We start from the raw sequence: 10,000 nt of genomic DNA, 5'->3' as shown, positions 1-10,000 counted from the left end.
AAAATGGATTCAACTGATGGGTACACCCATTTGGGAATGAACAAAATAGATAATGGAAAGGATGAGAGAAATGGGGAACCACATAAGAGGTGAATCAAGGAAGCAGATTGTGTGCAACAGAGTAGGAAGGCCTCGATAATCTTAGGAGACCAAGGTCATTATTCCACAAAAGGGAATGTTGAACTAAATCGACGCTAACAAAGTCCGTCTGCTGTATGCAAAAAAAAAAAAAAAAAAAATTGGAAGCTATAAGATGATTTTGTTGGCAGTGAAAGCTGTTTAAAAGAAAGAAGTGCCAAGACACGAGTAAGTGGTAGAATCTTACTGGAGGTGAAAGAACAGATCAAGTGCTTCAAGATGGTTTTATCGTATACCAAAAATGGAGACGAGTAGGTTAGTTAGCACAAGTATAATTCCCAAAAACTAGACAGAAGAATAGGTACATCCGGAAACTGCCGGATAGGTGGTGTGAAAGTTCGGACCTTGATATACAGAAAGCATGAGAGCGCAAGACACTAAAGAGATAAATACAACTTTATCTATAACGGGCTTCAACACGTTGCTTATGAGCTTTATGGGTATATGTAGGAAACAGTTAATGATATTCATGTTTGGAGGATTGTGAAAGATGCGTTGGCGTATCTGTAGTTCAATCTCCTTTAAGATAAATGACTTTTACAACGCACATACAGAAGCATAAATACAGATATGAATATATATATATATATATATAAATATATATATATATATATATATATATATATATATATATATATATATATATATGTAGTTCCCTTCGAATTCAAAGAAGCGAAACTATAATAAAACATGAAATCATAATATGAAGGACTCCTTCATAGTTAGTTTCGTACTCCAAGGGACCTCTTCAAAGGCGATTTATTTTAATAATAAATCGCCACTGAAGAGGTCTATTGGAGGACGAAGCGGATCACTTTTTTTTTCTGCCTACTTAATAACTTCCGTCTTTTAGATATTGAGGTAAGCAGCACTGACACTCACATACAGATTCTGACACAAACACTGACACAAAAACAGACAAACAAAGCACACGCGCACACAATATATATCTATGTAATGTGTATGTATTGTATGAGTGTGCTCGCGTGTGTGTATGTGCTATCCATGCGGTGAATAAGGTCAAACAACATAAGTACTGATAAAATGAATGTGGCGATGACTAATGTCTTTTTTTCTTCATCTAATTTTCAAAATCATAACGTACCCTTTATGACTATCGTTTATTTCTTTCTTTTGATGTTTACTTAATGCCTCTAAGAAAGGCCATAGCCCATCATTACATAACAACCTTGGACATGAGTTTGAACTGACACAAACACACACAATAACAGCCATAAAAGAGAGGGTAGAGCTAGCACGTTCCGTTTCTAGGGACATTGCGCACCATACTGGTGATGAGGTCAAGGGAAATAGGGATATAGTATTGTGGAATAATGGATATTTTACTATGCAATGGCTGTACTATTCATTTCCATGTATTTAATAAAATTGCCTATTGTGAACGCATCCGCATGTGTCGCCCTGTATGCACCCCGCACATGCGCATGACTATTCTTCTTGCTTCTCTTGGCGCGAGCTGCACGCCCTGCATAGCCTCTATACTTATTTACCTTTTCTTGCTTGGAATAAACAAATCTACGACTCGGGATATCATTTCTCCCATCCTGCAATCTTCCGTCTTCTAATGTAAGACATCACCACCTATCACCAGATATATGTATGTTTATATTTTATATATATACATATATATATATATATATATATATATATATATATATATATATATATAGTATATATCACACACACTATATATACACACACACACACACATATATATATATATAATATATATATATATATATACACACACACACACACACATATATTATATATATATATATATATATATATATATATATATATATATATATATATATATCAGTTGTATTCCACATAAGAGCGTTTATTTATCTCTTTCCTTAATAAACGCTCCAAGAAGATGTCCATTGGAGGACGAAACTGTTGGGCATTTTCTGAGACATACCTTTTTCTTTTTCCTATGTGGAATATAACTGAATTACTATATCTTCGTGCCTAGAATTAACCGTTAATATTATATATATGTATATATATATATAGTATATATATATATATATAATACTACACATACATACATACATACATACACACACACACACACACACACACATATATATATATATATATATATATATATATATATATATATATATATATATATATCCATGCCCTTTTATCCCTTGATCTCAACATCAGTGCGGTGCGTAATGTCGTCAGGAAATGGCTGTCTTTTTTCTTTTTTTTTGTATGGACACCCTCAAACAATTATATGACCTCCCAACCGTGCACATTTTTCACTTAGGGTGCGCCACACAGGAATGAGATTGTGCTTACCTCATCCCTCTTCCCAAAAGGGGCAAATCGGTACATAAGCCTGGGCAGGAATTCCTCCCTTTGTTTCTCCATATTGCTGTAACCCACTGTATTTAAGCCACTGCTTGAAACTAAATGCAATACCTTGCAGATTAACTGCAATTAACCGATCCTTTGAGACTGAACAGAACGTAACCCAGTTTATGAGTTATTGCCAGGGAATCAAGTTCCGGTACACTCTCCTTTGACGCGAATGTCATGACCAATACCCCATTAGGAATATATGTAATATATATATATATATATATATATAATTATTAATATAATATATATTTATATATATATATATATATATTATATATATATGATATATATCATATATATATATATATGTATATATATATATATATGTATATATATATTTATATATATATATATATATATATATATATATATATATGTGTGTGTGTATGTGTGTGTGCGTGTGTGTGCGTGTATATGTGTATGATTGTGGTGTGTTGTGTTAGCAAATGAACATAATACTGGATGTGAACATACAGACGAGTCGACAAACAAATTCATAAAACATTAGAATTATATATGCTAGTCAGCTATCATATTCGTCAGTACAGCAAAAACTCAAATAGGAATTGGCATCACTTTTTAAACCAGTTATGAATGCGATTTGTAACCCCACTGAATCCTTATGGATTGGCGTGGATTGTTGGCGTAGTGTATATCCTTTTATCACATCAGCTTTTTCTCTCAAATGTGAATGCAATATTCAGAGGTATGTCAATATATAAATTTTTAACAGCCAAGTTAATACACTATCGAATAACAGTAATTAAATTTGCAAAGACAAATTATTAAATATACATTTCTCGGTTTAGAATGGGATCGCTGTGAATTTGACGTTGACATAGCTTTAGGTAACAGTTAAGCTACTTAAATTCTTTTCTCCATTTTCAATGTTGAGCAGATGTATATTACAGAATTACGAATAGATATATATATATACATACATATATATATATATATATATATATATATATATATATATATATTATATATATATATATTAGTGAAAATTGAAGGGGGGTTGTATCAACCGGTAGACATCTGTCCGGTGCGAGGTGAAGGACAATCCTTTATTCCCATTAATATATAGTATATATATATATATATATATATATATATATATATATATATATATATATATAACTACATATACTGTATTATAGTAATACAATAATAAACTGGGATCAAATCATTCACCACACCCAAAGTAAGAAGGGAAAGGTGAATTAGAAACTGAAAATAAGAAGGGTCCTTCATTGGCCGTGCGGATTCGCGCTCGGTTACCAATCCGGTGGGCCGAAGTTCGATTCTCGGCTCGGTCAACGTGGAACCAGAGGAATTTATTTCTGGTGATAGAAATTCATTTCTCGATATAATGTGGTTCGGATCCCACAATAAGCTGTATGTCCCGTTGCTAGGTAACTCATTGGTTCCTAGCTACGTAAAAATATCTAATCCTTCGGGACAGCCCAAGGAGAGATGTTAATCAGCTCAGTGGTCTGGTAAAACTAAGATATACTTAACTGAAAATAAGAGGAGAAATAAGGTTGGAGAAAATGAATATTTGTAAAGGAATAAATGGTCTTGAAAAACCAAGCCAAAGTTTTGAAAACAAATGGGTCATTCATCAATACAAATAATAAAAATATGACTACAAAATCAATAACTATGCACCAGTTAGTAGAAGAAGAGAAAATAAATATTAAGGGGATCAGAAGAGGCACATTTCCTGATGGAAGGAAATCTAATACCACTACACAACTAATGACATCAAAATTTTTCTTTATCAAATCAAACCTCAGTCGCATCACACTTAAAAATAACATAAAATTAGATAATAGAAATATGCTCTACTAAGAGATTCAGGGACTCTGTAACACGGTTTTTTTGCAATAATTTTGTATCTATGCATTTCATAAATATAACGCTTACACAGAATACACATTATATCTACACATAAATTTTGACTGTATTCTGCATTACGTAGGTTGAATAAATTTGGTACTTATAATGTAAAAGTGACTTTTTTTGAAGACGGGCCAACTTACTCAGAGAAAGGGTTTCGAACGCACTCGTTACGTAACTTATGACAGCATTTCTTTCCTCTTTCTCGATGGATGATTGGTTATACGTAACGAATGCTAGACCTCTGGCAACAATGACAAGCAAAGCAGTACACCTTTATGAACTCTGAAACCTCTCCACTGATAATTGTCATAATGAACAAACCAACAAAATATGTTAATAAATACAAAAACACTTCGATTATTAGTCTGACTCCCAAAATAAGTGTCCTGAGAAATTACAGTCTACTTTATAGGTCACAATCAGATTGACAAGATGTAGGGAATAGTTGGTAATTTTCAAAAACATAGTAGACAAGCTTGATTTGACAACTGCTATATCCAATGTCAAGCAATTTTTATTTATTGGCTATCTACCTATTTACTGAAAAAAATAGCCGGTACCGTATTTTGGCTTTTAACCTTCACCAATAATTATCGTCAGAATGATGACTTCATGAGGTTCCACCCACTTTGGCCTCGTAATAATTCAGGATAACATTGAAGTCTATCATGGGCATTGTTGGATTAGAAAATTTATGTTATGGCTATAAAAACTCATTTCTGGAGTTGTTGTAAGAAGTGCTAAATGATCCTCAAGGATCCAAGCGGTTTGCCTAAATGTTTAATTCATGCATATTACTGCTATTACTACAGTAGTATTACTACGCCAGCACAGATACCCCACCCACATCTATGTATCGTTCCGCCATTCATAAAGTCTTTATATCCAACACGGTCGTATGGCCTAAAGAAGAAGAAAAAAAACTATATCGGATGATCCGTAGGTCTGCTGGAGATTTTAGCAAATATAAGCTTGTATTTACTTTGGATAAAAATCTTATTTCAACAAAAATATTTATATAAAAACTGTTTACATACAATCTCTCTCTCTCTCTCTCTCTCTCTCTCTCTCTCTCTCTCTCTCTCTCTCTCTCTCTCTCTCTCTTTGTAGCATAGTGAATAGTTAATGGAAATGTTCAAAATCCTGAATGACATTACAAATATTATAATCATGTTACGCTAAATACAAATCAGACCATAAACATTGGATTTAAACTAGAAACTGAATAATTACCTATTCAGGCTATAGTAAGTATGGCCACAGGCTTTTTCTTGACTGTATAAATTTGCAAGTCGTAAGACAAATGCAGTTTTGCAACCACGGGACAATTCGAAATCCTGTTAGCCATTCTTGACTGCTATGGGTTACAGAGCCGATGGAATAAGGTGAATGGGTTTCTGTCTGGTGAATGGGCGGGGCAACATTTCGTAAAACGATGTTTACCTTGCTTACGTAATGAATGTTTTTCGACTCTTGGCTCGTAATCATTGGCCTTGGCGTCGGCTAGATAATTTTTACTCTATAAAATTTAAAACTATAGGGTTTAGGTTATTGATAATGCTGACAAAATTTGTGTGTGGTTGTAAAATATACATATGTCAACTTTCAGCTACATCCGATGCTTTGATAAGGAGCAAAGTCCAAAAAACCGTGTTACAGAGGCCCTGAATCTCATAGTAGTTATCGTTGATAGTGCTCACTTTTCCCAACGTTTTCCCAGTCCCCTTAAATAACTAGACTACGAGACGAGAGACTTTTACCAACACAGACCAACTTTGATCATGAATTTTCTAACGAAGTTCTCGAAGGAGGAAAATAACCTATTTTCTGTTCTTAAAATTTCCCATAGGGTTTGGATTGAATTACAGCCCTTTCTCGTTCCTCAGAGAGGTCTGTTACCTCTTAGGTAGGAGCCGAAGTTATGCAAATGATGCTTTGTCTTCTTAATACAGGCTGCTTTCATTCCATCTTTTTTTAATCGCTGCAAACAGTACTTGAATAAAAATTATAAGGTAAGTCTTCGAACTTTTAAATCATTGCTACCATATATATATATATATATATATATATATATATATATATATATATATATATATATATATATATGTATATATATATGTATATATATATGTATATATATATATATATATATATATATATATATATATATATATATATATATATATATATATATATATATATATATATATATATATAACGCTTTGTCCACTAATTTACACAAAACATACAGAGGAACCAGATATGACCATCCATACGAATAGAATCATATCTGGTACCAGAGTACCCCTAACTATGGGGTGACCCCCTCCCTACCCTCCTCCGTCATTGAGAGAATACATTTAATCCTCCAACCCAATGGGCAAGCGGTAATACACATTATAAGCAGGCAATATCGCTGGAAATAGATGTTAACAATAACCTCCTCTTTGGAGAGTTGAACCGTCGATTGCTGATGGAGCAGACCAACAGTTTATTTGTTATTTCATTATATACAGTAGGTGCACTGAGCTTCTTACCTTTTACGAAATTAAGTTTGCGTGATTTTTAATGAGAGACGATATTCACTTTTCACTGAAAATTACTGCTGGACGATAGAGAGAGAGAGAGAGAGAGAGAGAGAGAGAGAGAGAGAGAGAGATTTTCAATAAGCGGATTAACAAAAATATGAATATCAATCATTATACAAAGAAAACGGTCTCGTCTATAATTATCTTGACTGGCACTAGCAACGCGGAAGCACACTTTTTACTAATCATTCTTAATACCTGAAACTATTTAGGAGCAAAAAGGTGTTCCAGGTACGAGCAGGTTCTGAAGCACTTTTCATCAAGCCGAATATGGGGCACCAAAATGACCTCAACACTGCTCTACTTAGATGAGATCACCGACTTAACTGAGTGTTCATACTTTCGCTTTTTTATCTTCGTGTTCGCTGAGATTACGGCATCTTTCTTTGAATATAATAATTGTCTATTCACATAAAATTCTAGAAGAAAATGTATCTTTAAATTGCCTGCTAAATGGGATTGCTATTGCTAATAATAGCATCAATGAGAAGGCGAATTGATTATGTCTCGAAAGCTCTCGTTTTGCATATTTTCTAATACATATTTACACTGACTCCATTGGGGATTTTTTAATAAATATCATCAGTATTGGGCTATCATTATTGTCAATAATAATAATAATAATAATAATAATAATAATAATAATAATAATAATAATAATAATATGGGATATGCCAGTGAAAATTGTACCCATAATCATAGGAACACTGGGCACGATCCCAAGATCCCTGAAAAGGAATCTGCAAAAACTAGAGGCTGAAGTAGCTCCAGGGCTCATGCAGAAGAGTGTGCTCATTGGGAAATATACTCAGACACAATTAGGAGCAAAACACGCACACATACACAAAATTATTTCCTGCAAAAAAGGAAAATCTTCTTCTAAACAAATGGAGACAGGAGAATGCAACGCAAAACGTACTGACAAAAGCAAATTCCACTTTAACAACATGGAAATAGTGTACCTGTAAATTCAGCAAAATTATTGTGCAAGAAATACATGATAAATTTATACTGCTATGCAAGATTAACTTTACTTTGCCACTAGGCAACAAAAGTGACATAATAAAATACAGGTAATAAATAGCAATGGCAGTAAAACTTCAAGTATCTAACAGAAATGAAATATTATCTGTTAGAATCACAGGTAAAACGCAATGTGAAATAATCTGTTAGAATCAGAAGTAAAACGCAATCTGAAATAAAGATAAGTTATAGCGTCAAAATACTTTATATTTTATTGCCACATTTTTAAAAGTAAATCTGAAAATGAAGACAAGGCGAGGTTGCAAGTAACGCATCTATCAACTCTGGAAGACAAGTGAATAAGAAAAAAACTTTTTTTTTGAATACATCACATAGCAACTTAAATTTCTTATTAAAAAGTAGCCACTAACACCAAAAATTGAGTAGCATAGACTGTACGAAAACCAAATATTATCCAACATAACTGTGCTTAAGATAATGTCTTAAAAGAGGGAGCGGTTCAAGGATTCACCTTCATATGAGGGACATAATTATTGAAGTGAAACACCAGATATGAATCATAAAGGAGTAACAACCATCCAACGAGTATTTAAAATATGCTTACAATTCGGAGGTTCTAGTTTTTCTTAATCAAATGTTAGTAATTTAATAATTTTTAGAATTTTTGGTTACCTTGTCACTTCATCGTTAAGTCACCCCAATAAAATGTAACTAATAAAATGTCACTCCAATAAAACGTCACTCCTTTAATATGGCACTTATGTTACTCTTTGGTAAGTCACTCCTTCGACACAGACTCCTTAAAGGATATTTGTTTCTCAGTGAAAGATGAAAAATATTATCCTTAGTAATGGACGGAAAACCTAATTATAATGCCTATACTCTGTTTTTTTCCATCTGTCCACCCGCCTGTGGTGTTTGCGTATGGTAACACTGCGTCCCGAGCTTTAGATAATTGCGCTGTGTGTAAGTTTTAGGTAAATAACAGGATATCTGGGTGTACATTTGCAACTGAAAAGTGTTTTAATAAGTTACTGTATGCGAATTACACCGTAATTATTCGAAATAAAATATTATTACTAACGCCTAGGACGCAGTGTTACCATACACAAACACCACAGGCGGGTGGACAGATGGAAAAAAACCGAGTATAGTTTTGTTTGCGTCCCTGGTTCTATTTTTGTCTTCCGGCTTTTGGCAAATGAGACTAAATTCGCGTCAAAAGAATGATCAGCGTCGGGAGGGATCAAACTTTCGACAAAAAGCAGAGCGTCGATTTTATTTTTCTACTCTTTGAGCAGAACAGGGATGAAAGTTGCTCCGGCAGAGGCTATTATTAAAGTTTATGCGAAAGTTACTTGGCGTAAAAAAGTTACTTTCTTTTTTTTCTTTTTCGAAACACGTTGGGCTTGTTGATGGAAAGCAACGCGATATGGGCTGCACGATAAAAGAAATGTTTTATTCCAAGTCGTGAGGCCTTCCGATATAATTGTTGTTCCAATAAAAGATAAAGTTTTTTCTATAATCTAAGTCCTTTTTACAAATATATAAATTCTTTGTATCTTTAAACATTTACTTATATTGCTAAACATATGTAATTATAAATATATATATATATATATATATATATATATATATATTATACATATACATATACATATATCTACACACACACACACGCACACACACACATACATATATCCACAACTGTACAACTGTACTTAATAAAAGTAATACTGGCATCCCCACGACAACTTATCCTTCTTTCTATATCCAGATAAATCCCCATGTTATATATATAAACATAAACTGTGGAGACCGTACATGAAAATAGTTGTTTAAAAAGTCGAAGCCTGTGCTAACGAAATGTTTGGTACGATATAACAACTTCTACGTTAACGCATGGTTCAGAAATTCATGGAACAAGATGCGATGTCATTGGAAAGGAAATTAAATGAAGCCTTTTCAGCGGAAGGAAACTACGATCA

This window comes from Macrobrachium nipponense, chromosome 1 (assembly GCF_015104395.2).
Source record: "Macrobrachium nipponense isolate FS-2020 chromosome 1, ASM1510439v2, whole genome shotgun sequence".
In the NCBI taxonomy this organism is placed as follows: domain Eukaryota; kingdom Metazoa; phylum Arthropoda; class Malacostraca; order Decapoda; family Palaemonidae; genus Macrobrachium; species Macrobrachium nipponense.
Note: the sequence above shows the minus strand (reverse complement) of the source record.